This window comes from Sapajus apella, unplaced genomic scaffold (assembly GCF_009761245.1).
Source record: "Sapajus apella isolate SASKATOON/1434 unplaced genomic scaffold, GSC_monkey_1.0 scaffold12, whole genome shotgun sequence".
Lineage (NCBI taxonomy): Eukaryota > Metazoa > Chordata > Mammalia > Primates > Cebidae > Sapajus > Sapajus apella.
Window position 1 is genome coordinate 219,615 of NW_022436952.1, and position 15,288 is coordinate 234,902.

Consider the following 15,288-nt stretch of genomic DNA (forward strand, 5'->3'; position numbering starts at 1 on the left):
GGAGGGGCTGTAAGGGGATCTTGCCCCCTGCCTCTTGTACTTATGGGCCCCCAATTCCCTTTGATGAGTGGGCCCCTTACCAGGAAGCTGGACAGCTCCTTTGACAGAGATAACCAGAAAAGAAAACAGAGGCCTAGAGAGGGCACTTGGTCACACAGGCACGGCATCTCCTGGGCAGCTTTCCACTTACCCTCACCCTGGTCCCCTTTGGAGGTTCTGTCTCCTACCCCCAACCACTTCCAGCAATTCTAGGGTGCTGCTGGGCTAGCTGTCCCCCACCCCAGGAGAGGAGGGTGCTGAGACTGGACATCTGCCCTCCCCAGACTTCCAACAAGAGGTCAGTGCAGGGCTGGGCCGCCTGGCTTCCTGCCCTGGATCTATATTTACTGCCTATCCCTAGCTGACCCCTCCCTGGCTGGCCAGGGAAGCTGCCAAAGGGCCCGAGAGCTAACTCTGCCAGGGGAGAGCTGTCCCAGTGTCCACCTCCCACACACAGCAGCTGCAGATCCCACAGCACTGGCCCTGTCCCCACGGCTTGCCAGACCCCCATTCCCCACCTCCACGTACTCAGAAGTCAGGCTATGAGACAAGCCTGCAGAGAGCTCAGGCCTCAGGCGTCCCCAGGCCTCTGCCACAGGCAGGCTGTGCAGCCCAGGGCAAGCCAGTCCCATCTCTGGGCCTGCGTTTTCTGCTGGGCCAATTCTTCCTGGCAGATCCTTCCCATCACTTGAGGGACGAACCAGCTCATCGTATCTGGACTTAGAGGAAGAAGCGCTGCATCGATTTGAGGGACCACTTTCTGCCCCTGCCAAGGGCTAAGCCCCCTCTCCATGTTTTTATCACAATTCTGAAACTGTCCATGGAGCTTGGGCAGCAGGGGAGGCTGGGACCCTGGCCGGATTCCTTAGGGCATCACTAGTGGGGCTCTGGGACCAGCAGCAGCACCATTTCTAAGGAGCTTGCCAGAAATCCAGGCGCTCAGGCCCTGCCCCAGAGTTGAGAAATAAGAATCTGCATTTTAACCAGATTCCCAGGTGATGTCCAGCATGGGAAGCCAGGCCTTAGGAACAGAAGGAGGTGCAGGGCGAGGGTGTGCAGGCCTCAGGCTTCTGCTTGCCCATCCCACCCCTCTCACCCTTAGAGAAGATTGGGAGGCCTTCTGGAGGGAGTAGAAGGAGCTTGGGGTGGGGGCAGGGTATCAGGACAAAGAGGGAGTGGCTGGACCACAGCCTGCCTAATCCCCCTTGCACTGCACTTCAGACCCCAAACAGCTTGAGCCAGGAAGGCTTTAGGGAAATGTGGGGGACACAGGAATCTCCCCAGACTGACTTCCTGCCCAGCTGGAGGCCTCACACCACCCCAACATCCTGTGCCTCACATGTACCCCCAACCCCCAACACACACACACACACACACACACACACACACACACACACACACGCGTCTCTGGGGTTTTTTGTTTTTTTTTTTTTGAGGCAGAGTTTCACTCTTGTCGCCCAGGCTGGAGTGCAATGGCACAATCTCAGCTCACTGCAACCATCGCCTCCAAGGTTCAAGCAAATCTCCTACCTCAGCCTCCCTGGGACTACAGGTGCCCCCCCTTCCCCCACACCACAACTGGGTAATGTTTGTATTTTTAGTGGAGACGAGGTTTCACCGTGTTGGCCAGGCTGGTCTTGAACTCCTGACCTCACGTGATCCACCCCCCTTGGCCTCCCAAAGTGCTGGGATTATAGGCATGAGCCACCACACCCAGCCAGTCTCTGGGTTTTAACTCCTGCTTACCCATTCAACTCTTTTGTGAAAACCTCGTCAACAAGAATAAACTGCTGTAATGAGGTTAACATTTGTGTGTCACCACAAAGTAATCCCACCCCGGTAAGGAAGTAAATCAACAGATTCAAAAAGCCTGGACTTGAAGATAATTTACAGGATTAACAGAAAGCTAGAAAGAGCCAAAATATTCAGAAATAGGACCGCAGTTAGTAAATTACAGTAAATTACCCTCCATCAATATAATGGACCACTAGGCTGACCTTAATAAGAATAATTATGAGGAAGCTATTGGACCAACTAAATGGCATCACATGACCCTGGGCCTTTGCAGCCAAGGTGTTTGGAACACCAGCTTTGGGATTCATTTTCTTGTTTGGTTTTGTTTTGTAGAAATGAGGTTTCATGGCCGGGCGCGGTGGCTCAAGCCTGTAATCCCAGCACTTTGGGAGGCCGAGGCGGGTGGATCACGAGGTCAAGAGATCGAGACCATCCTGGTCAACATGGTGAAACCCTGTCTCTACTAAAAATACAAAACATTAGCTGGGCATGGTGGGACGTGCCTGTAATCCCAGCTACTCCGGAGGCTGAGGCAGGAGAATTGCCTGAACCCAGGAGGCGGAGGTTGTGGTGAGCTGAGATCGGGCCATTGCAGTCCAGCCTGGGTAACAAGAGCGAAACTCCGTCTCAAAAAAAAAAAAAAAAGAAAGAAATGAGGTTTCATTATGTGGCCTAGGCTGGTTTTGAATTCTTGGCCTCAAGCAATGGTCCCACCTTGCCCTTCCAAAGTGCTGGCTTTGTGATTTATTAATAGTAGGAGTTGGATAAATAACCTGATCTCTGAGGTTAAATGCATCTGTAAAATAGAGATAATGATACTTAGCTCACAATGTTAAGAGGATAAAATGATATCTTATATTCACAAGTCCTGGCTCAGTGCTGGCATTTTCTTAGGCAAAAATTCATAGTGATGTGTTCCTCCTGGTGACAGCCACATAGAAACATACACAGTAGGATGCACAGAAGTGAGGGTTCGAGGCTTAGACAGAAAAAGTTAAAATGCCACCATGGCAGAGTTATAGGAGGTATCACTTTATTTCTCTCCTTGTGGACTTTAGGTGCAGAGGGTTAAATTAGTCATCCTCCTGAGGTCAGGGCAGGTTATCATCAACTGTTCTTCTTTCCTTTCCTTCTTCCTTTTCTCATTCCATTCTTTTTTTCTTCCTCCTTCTCTTTTTTTTTTTTTTGTGTTGGAGTCTTGCTCTGTCAACCAGGCTGGAGTGCAGTGGTGCAATCTCAGCTCATTGCAACCTCCACCTCCTAGGTTTAAGCAATTCTCCTGCCTCAGCCTCCCAAGTAGCTGGGACTACAGGTGCCCACCACCATGCCCGGCTAATTTTTGTATTTTTTAGTAGAGATGGGATTTCACCATGTTGGCCAGACTGGTCTTGAACTCCTGACTGACCTCAAGTGATCCACCCCCCTCGGCCTCCCAAAGTGCTGGGATTAGAGGCATCAGCCACCAAGCCCAGTCTTATTTTATGAGAAAGACCATCTACCCTAACGAGTCCAAAGGCTGAGGCTGAAATCCTACTTCCTCCTTTATGTCCCCAAAGGCTCCCACTACTGGCCTCCCAAGCCCTAGGTTTATATTTATTTAGTTAGTTAGTTAGTTTGAAAGGATCTCACTCTGTTGCTCTCTTTCTCAGGCTGTAATGCAATGGTGTGGTTTCAGCTAAAGGGATCCTCCCACTTCAGCCTCCCGAGTAGCTGGGACTATAGGCAGATACCACCATGGCTGGCTAACTTTTGTATATTTTGTAGAGATGTTGCCCAGGCTGATCTCGAACCCCTGAGCTCAAGTGATCCTCCTGCCTCAGCATCCTAAAGTTCTGGAACTACAGGAGTAAGCCACCATGCGGGCCTATATTCTTTTTTTTTTTTTCCTTTGGAGACAGGGTCTCTCTCTGCTGCCCAGGCTGGAGTACAGTGGCGCAATCTCAGCTCACTGCAACCTCCGCCTCCAGAGTTCAAGTGATTATCCTGCCTCAGCCTCCAGAGTAGCTGGGACTACAGGTGCCTGACACCACGTTTTTGTAGAGATGGGGTTTCACCACATTGCCCACACTGGTCTCGAACTCCTCAGCTCAAGTGATCTGCCCGCCTTGGCCTCGCCAAGTGCTGGGATTACAGGCGTAAGCCACTGTGCCCAGCCTATTCATTCTTATGATTGTATAGCACTCTCCATTTTGAATTTGGTTGCCTATGCATGTCTAATTTCTCCCAATTAAGTGGGAGATCCCAGAAGCATGGACTTGAAGCTTGAGCATTTCTTTCCTCCTCCCACCTACACCCCACCCCAATGTTCCTAGCACAGTTTATGAGAAGACTGCACCCTAAGACAGTGTTGAGGCCAGAGTGGGGTTGAAACCTGGGAGAGGTCTTGAAGGGTAAGAACCAGAGATAGGAACCCCCCTTCTCTTTGTTGGAGAGAGGCGGAGCCTGGAACTTGGAAACTCTCTACGGTGCCCTGTAGCCATTTAGGACACCACAGCACATGGTCAGGGGCTAAGCTTGCTAACATGCTAATTCAGGTCTCTCTTCTTCTTTTATTTATTTATTTATTTATTATTTTTTTGAGATAGAGTCTCTCTTTGTCACCCAGGCTGGAGTGCCGTGGCGCGATCTCTGCTCACTTCAACCTCCGCCTCCCAAATTCAAGCAATTCTCCTACCTCAGCCTCCCAAGTAGCTGGGATTACAGGTGCGTGCCACCACACCAGCTAATTTTTTGTATTTTAGTAGAGATAGGGTTTCACCATGTTGGCCACGCTGGTCTCGAACTTCTGACCTTGTGATCTACCCGCCTCGGCTTCCTAAAGTGCTGGGATTATAGGCGTGAGCCACCAAGCCCGACTTTCTTCTTATAAAGCTACCAGTTCCTCTTCTATGATATCCCATCAATCTATTCAATTAACCACTAATTATGAATGAATTAATTCATTCATGAGGGCAGCCCTTAAGATCCCTATCATCTGTTGAAGGCCTCACCTTTCCAGTTTTTTTGCTTTGTTTTGGTTTGGTTTGGGGTTTTTTTTTTGAGACAGTTTCGCTGTTGTTGCCCATGCTGGAGTGCAGTGGTACGATCTTATCTCACTGCAACCTCGCCTCCCAGATTCGAGTGATTTCTCAGCCTCAGCCTCCCGAGTAGCTGGGACTACAGGTGCCCCCCCTAGCCTCCTGAGTAGCTGGGACTACAGGCGCCTGCCACCATGCCTGGCTAATTTTGTGTTTTTAATAGAGACAGAGTTTCAACATATTGACAAGGCTGGTCTTGAACTCCTGACCTTGTGATCCACCTGCCTCGGCCTCCCAATGTGCTGGAATTACAGGCAAGAGCCACTGCGCCCAGCCTAATTGTTGTGCTTTTAGTAGAGATGGGGTTTCTGTTGGCCAGGCTGGTCCCAAACTCCTTCACCTCAGGCGATGCACCCGCCTCAGCCTCCCGCAGTGCTGGGATTAGAGGCATGAGTCACCGCGCCTGGCCGGCCTCACCTTTCTCTTCTGCTCTGTCTTCCCTCTTTCAGCCCTAAAAAGCTATTGAGAGTTGGTGGGTGGGGGATGGTGTCACTCCCTGGCTGGGGCTAACAAAGTGTGAGAGGTTTGTTTTTGTCTCTTTGCAAATGGGGGGTGTGGGTTCTCATTTTTGCTGACCATATGGAAGAGTTCCAGGGCTGTGTACAGGATGCGACCCAGGGTTGGCAGGCTTCAGGGATATGAGCTGTGGAAATTGAGAACTGAGATCAGAATGGGCTGAAGAAGTCACTTTTAGTGCTTACTGAGCACATACTATGTGCTAGGCACAGTTCCAGGTGCTTCCCATGTTCTTACTCTTTTTCTCCTCACAATAACCCTATGAGGTCAATTCTAGCCCCATTTTACTGATAAGGAAACTGAAGCACAGAGAAGATAAGGAACTCGACCTAAGTCATATGGCTTCTAAGAGACAGAGTGGGATCCAAAGTGCCTGGTGTCCCTCCACACCTCTATGCCATCCAGCTTATGTAGTCCAGAGACAGAAGGCTTGTGGAGAAGAGAAACTAGACTCTGGACACTGGAAAGAGCTCAAGTTGGGGCCGGGTACAGTGGCTCACACCTGTAATCTCAGCACTCTGGGAGGCTGAGGTGGGCAGATCACCTGAGGCCAGGAGTTCAAGACCAGCCTGACCAACATGACAAAACCCTGTCTCTACTAAAAATACAAAAATTAGCCAGGTGTGTTGGTGTGTATCTGTGATCCCAGCTACTCAGGAAGCTGAGACAGAAGAATCACTTGAACCTGGGAGGTAGAGGTTGTGAGCGGAGATCATGCCATTGCACTCCAGCCTGGGCAACAAGAGCAAAACTGTCTCAGAGAAAAAAAAAAAAAAAAAAGGAATTTAGAGGATCAGGGAGAATAGAGGGTGGGGTACCTTCCAGGTAGGTAGGGGAGTGGTTTGGCCAAGGGCAGGGAGGTGGGAATGGTGCGTGGACAGCACAGGGAAGGCCTGACTGCAGAGGTGGATCCTTCTAGGAGAACAGGTTCATACAAAATGGGGAAAGCAAGGTCAGGTTTGAAGAATCCTAACTGCCAAGAAGGGTTTGAATAGTATGGTTCAGGAGGCACTAGTGAGTCTTGCAGGTTCTTGGGCCGGGAAGTGACATAATTAAAGTGATTCACCTGGAAGTGAATTCATACGGGAGGAATTCGCTGTAAGGAGGCAAATTGGAAATCTTTGCATGTCAGCGAGTCAGTAATAGAGGCAGGTGGACATAGCTCATGCCCTCACAGGACCTGCAGTCAGCCTGGGGGCCAGACGTTCAACAAGAGTGAGCGCTGGCTGGCCATGATGCTCACACCTGTAATCCCAGCACTTTGGGAGGGGATAAGGTGGGCAGATGCCTGAACCCAGGAGTTTGAGACCAGCCTGGGCAATGTGGCAAAACCCTGTCTACACACACACACACACACACACACACACACAGACACACATATTAGCCAGGTGTGGTGGCACACACCTATAGACTTAGCTATTTGGGAGGCTGCATCAGAAGGATCACTTGAGCCCAGGAGGTCAAGGCTGCAGTGAGCCGTGATCACGCCACTGCACACCAGCCTGGGTGAGAGAGTGAGATCCTGTCTCAAAAACAAAATAAAACAAAATACCAGTATTGTGCAGGGAGCAGAAGGAGCAGAGGGAGCTGGAGTTAGACAGGGCTTCTTGGAGGCAGAGACATTTGATCTGACTCCTCAGGGTCAAGCAGGAACGGTCCCAGTGATGAGATAGGTGGAATGTCTTAAAGGAATAGAATCTGGAGATGAAATATATCTGAGAAGTAGCCTGAAGATAAAATGGGTGAAATTTGCTCAGCAAAGTCAAGTGACATCATGGAAAGCCTGCTGGGTTGGCAGACCACATGGTGACCTCAGAAGGTTATTTCTTTCCCATGTACCTGGGCCCAAAGCCAGCTAACAGGAGGTGAGGAAGGAAGGGCTGGGAGAGGAAGCAGCAGCAGGAGGTGTGGGTTATGGTCTGAGAGTCCAGCAGGAGTGCTCAGCCGACGTTTTCCCAAGATGGACCAGAGACTGCTTTGCAGGCTCGGGGGACAATTCACACATATCAAATCGTCTCTCTCTCTTCTAAAACATATATTTGTATTTTCAGATTTCAAAAATAATACATGTATAAGACACTTAAATCACAAAATGATTTAACATAGAGAATAAAAATCTCCAGTTATTTGGCCAAGTGTGAAGGCTAATGCCTGTAATCCCAGTGCTTTGGGAGGCAGGATAATCACTTGAGACCAGGAATTCAAGACCAGCCTGGGCAACATGGTGCGACCTTGTGTTTAAATTTAAAAATTAGACTAGGAGAACCATTCCAGCAACCCGACCACAGCTGGTCTTCCCTGGACACCATGAACCATACTGTCCAAACCTTCTTCACTCCGCCAACACCGACCGTCCCCCAAGCTATGAGATGCTAAAGGAGGAGCACAGGATGGATGTGCTGGGGACGCCCCACAACCCTGCTCCCCCAACATCCACTGTGATCCACATCCGCAGTGAGACCTCCGTGCCCGACCATGTTGTCTGGTCCCTGTTCAACACCCTCTTCATGAACTCCTGCTGCCTGGGCTTCATCGAGTTCGCCTACTCCATGAAGTCTAGGTACAAGGAGATGGTTGGTGACCTGACCGGGGCCCAGGCCTATGCCTCCACCGCCAAGTGCCTGAACATCTGGGCCCTGATGGTGGGCATCATCATGACCATTCTGCTGATCATCATCCCAGTACTGATTCTGCAACCCCCAGTACTGATTCTGCAACCTATCAATAGATCGAGAAGAATCGTCCAGGCCAGGGGCCCTGCCGTGACCCGTCTTCCCCGTACTCTGCCTTCCATTCCTCGCCCTGCCCCTGAGCCGAGTCCTGTCCAGCCCTTTACCCTCACACACTTTTCTACAATGGTGTTCAATAAAGTGCAGGTGTTCCTAGAAAAAAAATGAGACTAAAAATTTAAAAATTAGCCAGGTGCGGTGGTGCCCACCTGCAGTCCCAGCTACTCGAGAGGCTAAGGTGGGAGGATCACTCGAGCTCAGGACTTTGAGGCTGCAGTGAGCTATGATGTCACCACTGCACTCCAGCAGAGTAAGACAGAGTGAGAGGCTGTCTCTAAAACAAACAAACAAAAAAAACCCTCCAGTAACTACTGTTAACAATTTAGGCCGGGCGTGGTGGCTCACGCCTGTAATCCAACCAGTTTGGAGGCCAAGGCGGGCGGATCACCTGAGGTTGGGAGTTCAAGACCAGCCCAACCAACATGGTGAAACGCTGTCTTAAAAACAAACAAACAAAAAAAAACAATTTAGAGTATATTCCTTCAGATTTGTTTATATGTGAACACTAATCTACATGTATATATTTATTTATTTATTTTTTATTTTTTTTTTTTTTTGAGACAAGGTCTCATGCTGTCTCCTAGGCTGGAGTGCAGTGGCACAATCTTGGCTCACTGCAACCTCCACCTCTTGAGCTCAAGTGATTTTCCCACCTCAGCCTCCCTAGCAGCTGGGACTACAGGCATGTGCCACCACACCCAGCTAATTTTTTGTAATTTTGGTAGAGATGGGGTTTCATCATGCTGTCCAGGCTGGTCTCAAACTCTTGGACTCAAGTGATCCAGCTGCCTCAACCTCCCAAAGTACTGGGTTACAGGCATAGGCCACCGCACCTGGCCTACGTTACATGTATTTTAAAATAGATCATGTCGAGTCAGGCATGGTGGCTCACACCTGTAATCCTAGCACTTTGGGAGGCTGAGGTGGGTGGATCCCCTGAGGTCAGGAGTTCAAGACCAGCCTGGCTAACATGGTGAAACCCTATCTTAAAAATAAATAAAAAATAGGCCGGGCGCGGTGGCTCAAGCCTGTAATCCCAGCACTTTGGGAGGCCGAGGCGGGTGGATCACAAGGTCAAGAGATCGAGACCATCACGGTCAACATGGTGAAACCCCATCTCTACTAAAAATACAAAAACATTAGCTGGGCATGGTGGCGCGTGCCTGTAATCCCAGCTACTGAGGAGGTTGAGGCAGGAGAATTGCCTGAACCCAGGAGGCGGAGGTTGCGGTGAGCCGAGATGGCGCCATTGCACTCCAGCCTGGGTAACAAGAGTGAAACTCCGTCTCAAAAAAAAAAATAAATAAATAAATAGAGCATGTCTCCGTGTGTGTGTGTGCGCACGTGTGTGTGTGTGTGTGTGTGTGTGTGTGTGTGTGTGTTAAATTTTATACAGAGACAGTGTCTTGCTCTGTTGCCTAGGCTGCAGTACAGTGGCTTAATCACAGCTCAGTGCATCCTCAACCTCCCAGTCTCAAGTAATCCTCCTACCTCAGCCTCTGGAGTAGCTAGGACTACAGGCACCCACCACCATGCCCAGCCAATTAAAAAAAAAAAATTGTAAAAACAAGGTCTTCCTCTGTCAAGCAGGCTGGTCTCAAACTCCTGGGCCCAAGTGATCCTCCTACCTCGACCTCCCAAAGTGCTGAGATTATAGGCATGAGTCACGCCACCTGGCCCTTATATAAGGTTTTAAACAGAGCTTCAAAATACATAAAGTTAAAACCAATGGAACTGAAAGGAGAAATAGATAAATCTACCATTATGGCAGGAAACTACCACTACTCTCCCAATAATCAATAGAACAAGTAGACAGAAAATCATGAAGGCAATAGAACACCTAAATAGCACTAGCAACCAGCTTACCCTAATTTATATTTCAGGGACACTCCACTCAACAACAGCAGAATACATATTCTTTTCAAATGCCCATGGATCATTCACCTTAAAATAGACAACATTCTGGGCCACAAAGCAAACCTTAACAAACTTAAAAGAATGGAAATCACAGAAAACGTAGCCTATGTTCATAATATTATTAAATTAGAAATCAGTAACAGAAAGATGTTTGGCACATCCCTAAATATTTGTTTTGTTTTTTGAGATGGAGTCTCACTCTGTCACCCTGGCTGGAATGCAATGGCACAATCTCAGCTCACTGCAACCTCTGCCTCCCAGGTTCAAGTGATTCTCCTGTCTCTACCTCCGGAGTAGCTAGGATTATAGGCGCACGCCACCATGACCAGCTGATTTTTGTATTTTTCATAGAGACGATGAGGTTTCACCACGTTGGCCAGGTGGTCTCAAACTCCTGACCTCAAGTGATCTGCCTGCGTTGGCCTCCCAAAGTGCTGGGATTACAGGCATGAGCCACTATGCCTGGCCACAAATCCCTAAGTATTTAGAGAGTAAAACAAGGCACTTCTAAATAACCCATAGACCAAAGCTGATGTTATAAGTGAAATTGGGAAATATTTTGAAATAAAGGAAGATGAAAACGTATCAAAATTTGTGAGATACAGTGAAGCAAGGCTTAGAGGGAAACAGAGCATTAAACACTTAGATTAGCCGGGCGCGGTGGCTCACGCCTGTAATCCCAGCACTTTGGGAGGCCGAGGCGGGTGGATCACGAGGTCAAGAGATCGAGACCATCCTGGTCAACATGGTGAAACTCCGTCTCTACTAAAACTACAAAAAATTAGCTGGGCATGGTGGCGCGTGCCTGTAATCCCAGCTACTCAGGAGGCTGACGCAGGAGAATTGCCTGAACCCAGGAGGCGGAGGTTGCGGTGAGCCGAGATGGCGCCATTGCACTCCAGCCTGGGTAACAAGAGCGAAACTCCGTCTCAAAAAAAAAAAACAAAAAAAAACACTTAGATTAGAAAATAAGGCCGGGCGCGGTGGCTCACGCCTGTAATCCCAGCACTTTGGGAGGCCAAGGCGGGTGGATCACGAGGTCAAGAGATCGAGACCATCCTGGTCAACATGGTGAAACCCCGTCTCTACTAAAAATACAAAAAATTAGCTGGGCATGGTGGCGCGTGCCTGTAATCCCAGCTACTCCGGAGGCTGAGGCAGGAGAATTGCCTGAACCCAGGAGGCGGAGGTTGCGGTGAGCTGAGATGGCGCCATTGCACTCCAGCCTGGGTAACAACAGCGAAACTCTGACTCAAAAAAAAACAAACAAACAAAAAAAGAAAATAAGAGGCCAGGCACAGCGGTTCACGCCTGTAATCTCAGCACTTTGGGAGGCTGAGGTGGACAGATCATTTGAGGTCAACATAGTGAGACTCCATCTCAAAAAAAAAGAAAAGAAAATAAGAAAGATCTCAAATCAATAACCTAAACACCTGCTATAAAAAACTAGAGGCCAGACGTGGTGGCTCATGCCTGTAATCCCAGCACTTTGGGAGGCCAAGGAGGGCAGATCATGAGGTCAGGAGATTGAGACCATCCTAGCTAACATGGTGAAACCCCATCTCTACTAAAAATACAAAAAATTAGTTGGGTGTGCTGGTGAGTGCCTGTAGTCCCAGCTACTCAGAAAGCTGAGGCAGGAGAACTGCTTGAACCAGGGAAGCAGAAGTTGCAGTGAGCCGAGATCACAGCACTACACTCCAGCCTGTGCGCTAGAGACTCCATCTAAAAAAAAAAGAAAGAAACTAGAAAAAAATGAGCAAATTAAACCCAAAGCAGACAAAAGGAAGGAAATAATAAAGATAGAAGAAAAATCAATGAAATTGTCCAGGTCCAATGACTCAGGCCTGTAATTCCAGCACTTTGGGAGGCCAAGGCAAGTGGGTCACTTGAGGTCAGGAGTTCGAGACCAGCTTGGCCAACATGGTGAAACCCCCGCCTCTACTAAAAATACAAAATTAGCCAGGCATGGTGGTGCGCGCCTGTAGTCCCGGGTACTTGGGAGGCTGAGATGGCAGAACCACTTGAACACAGGAAGCAGAGGTTGAAGTGAGCCGAGACAGCCCTCCTGCCTGAGTAACTGAGTGAGTCACTCAAAAATAGATAGATAGATGACAGATAGATAGATAGATAGATAGACAGATAAAATTGAAAACAAACAATAGAGGAAATCAATGAAACCAAAAGCCAAAAGCTAGTTCTTTGGGAAAAAAATCAGTAAAATTGATAAACCTTTGCTCAGACTGACCAGAAAAACAGAGAAGAGACACAAACTATAAATAACAGAAATAGGAAGACATCACTATAGACTGTAAAAACATTAAAAGAATAACAAAGGAATACTGCAAACATAAATACCCATACATTTGACAACTTAAATAAAATTGTTAAATTCCAACTGGCCAGGCGCAGTGGCTCCCTCCTGTAATCCCAGCACTTTGGGAGGCTGAGGCAGGCAGATCACTTGAGGCCGGAAGTTTGAGACCAGCCTGGCCAACATGGTGAGACCCTCTTTCTACTAAAAGTACAAAAATTAGCTGGCTGTGGTGGCGCACCCCTGTAATCCCAGCTACAGAAGAGGCTGAGGCAGGAGAATCTCTTGAGCCTGAGAGGTGGAGGTTGCAGTGAGCTGAGATTGCGCCACTACACTCCAGTGTGGGCAACAAGAGCTAAAGTTCGTCTCAAAAAAAAATAATAATAAATAAATTAATTAAACTAAAAGGTAAAATTCCTATACGTCAGGATTTAAAAAATTTTCTATCTTCCGTGCTGTGTGGGAATTTTTTTCTTCTTCTTTTCTTTTGAGATAGGATCTCACTCTGTCACCCATGCTAGAGTGCCGTGGAGCAATCACTGCAGCCTCAGCCTCCTGGGTTCGAGTGATCCTCCTGCCTCAGCCTCCTCAGTAGCTGGGATCACAGTTTGAGGGCACTAGCCCCAGCTAATTTTTGTATTTTTTGTAGAGACAGGGACTTGCTATGTTGTCCAGGCTGATCTCAAACTCCTGGGCTCAAGCAATCCTTCTGCCTTGACCTCCAAAAATGCTGGGATTACAGGTGTGAGGTACCACACCACACCCAGCCCACATATAATTTTTTAAACAGAGTGAAAGACACAAACAGCCAAACTCACTCAAAAAGAAATAGAGGATTTTGACTGGGTATGGTGGCTCACACCTATAATCCCAACACTTTGGAGTTGGGATTATGAGCCCAGGAGTTTAAGATCAGCCTGGGCAAGACTTCATTTTTCATTTCTAAAAAAAAAAAAAAAAAAAAAAAAAGAAGAGTTTCAGTCTAGCATGTAAAGAGCTTGGAAATCACTTCTACATTCAAACAAGTAAAAAGCTGAACAAACTGAAAAATCAACTCTTCGTCTTTTTTTTTTTTTTTGAGAGGAAGTCTTGCTCTATTATCTAGGCTGGAGTGCAATGGAGTGATCTCTGCTCACCATAACCCTCTCTCCTGGGTTCAAGCAATTCTCCAGCCTCAACCTCCTGAGTAGCTGGGATTACAGGCACGTGACACCATGCCCAGCCAATTTTTGTATTTTTAGTAGAGACGGGGCTTCACCATCTTGGCCAGGCTAGTCTCGAACTCCTAACCTCAGGTGATCCACCCGCCTAGGCCTCCCAAAATGCTGGGATAACACACGTGAACCACCAAGCCTAGCCTGAGAAATGTTCTATATCTCTACTGTCCAATACGGTAGCCACTTAGACGCATTCAGCCATGAAGCACTTGAAATATGGCAAGTGTGACTGAAGAAATGAATTTTCCATTTTATTTAATTTGAATTAATTTGAATTTATGGCCGGGTGTGGAGGCTCACGCCTATAATCCTAGCAGTCTGGGAGGCGGAGGTAGGCAGGCTGCCTGAGCTCAGGAGTTCAAGACCAGCCTGGCCAATATGGTGAAACCTTGTCTCTACTAAAAATACAAAAACTTAGCCAGGTGTGGTGGTGGGTGCCTGCAGTCCCAGCTACTTGGGAGGCTGAGGCACGAGAATCGATTGAACCTGGGAGGCAGAGGTTGCAGTGAGCTGAGATCACACCACTGCACTCCAGCCTGGGTGGCAGAGCGAGACTCCATCTCAAGGAAAAAAAAAAAAAAAAAAAAAAAAAAAAACAGAACAAAACAAAACAAATCCCAGGAGTTCAAGAGTTCAAGACCAGCCTGGGCAACAAAGCAAGACCTCATCTTTAAGATAAATAAATAAATACATAAATAGATGTAGAATGGATAAATTGTGGTATATTTATATATTGGGTATACTGCAAAAACAGACAAAACTTAACTGGTGATAGAGCTCAGAATACTGATGATATTTGGAGGGGAATATTGACTGAGTAAACTTGCTAGAAATATTTGGTATTTTAATCTGGGTGCTGGTTACATGGTATACACATATGTAATATCCCTAAAAATTCATCAAGCTGTATACTTAGTCTGGGTGGCTCATGCCTGTAATCCCAGCACTTTCAGAGGCTAATGCAGGGGGATCACCTGAGGTCAGGAGTTCAAGACCATCCTGGCCAACATAGTGAAATACCCTCTCTACTAAAAATACAAATTAGCTGGGCATTGTGATGGGCACCTATAATCCCAGCTACTCAGGAGGCTGAAGCAGAATCTCCTGAAGCCGGGAGGCAGAGGTTGCAGTAAGCCAAGATCACGCCACTGCACTCCAGCCTGGGCAACAGAGCAAGACTCCACCTCAAAAAATGAATAAAAATAAAAGGCCAGGCACGGTGGTTCACACCTGTAATCTAGCACTTTGGGAAGCCGAGGCAGGTGGATTGCCTGGGCTCAGGAGTTCAAGATCAGCCTGGGAAACATAGTGAAACTCCGTCTCTACTAAAATATAAAAAATTAGCCAAGAGTAGTGGTGGGTGCCTGTAGTCTCAGCTACTCGGAAGGCTGAGGCAGGTGAACTGCTTGAACTCAGAAGGTGGAAGTTGCAATGAGCCGTGATCGAGCCACTGCACTCCAGCCTAGGCAACAGAGCAAGACTCTGTCTCCAAAAAAAAACAAAAAAAAACTAAAAATAAATAAATAAGATAAAAAAAAAAAATTAGCTGGGCATAGTGGCACATGCCTGTAATCCCAGCTAGTCAGAAGGCTGAGGCAAGATAAATTTTTTTTTTTTTTTTTGAG

General features: G+C 47.8%; 1 long non-coding RNA gene and 1 pseudogene across 1 annotated transcript; both read left to right on the top strand.

The window, feature by feature from the left end:
- The first annotated feature begins 1,699 nt into the window (after window positions 1-1,699).
- LOC116552693 lies at window positions 1,700-2,624 on the top strand. Its single transcript, XR_004269492.1, has 2 exons — window positions 1,700-2,173; window positions 2,491-2,624. It is a non-coding gene; the product is annotated as an uncharacterized LOC116552693 (long non-coding RNA).
- A 5,094-nt stretch (window positions 2,625-7,718) lies between these two features.
- LOC116552694 lies at window positions 7,719-8,359 on the top strand (annotated as a pseudogene).
- Window positions 8,360-15,288: the final 6,929 nt, after the last annotated feature.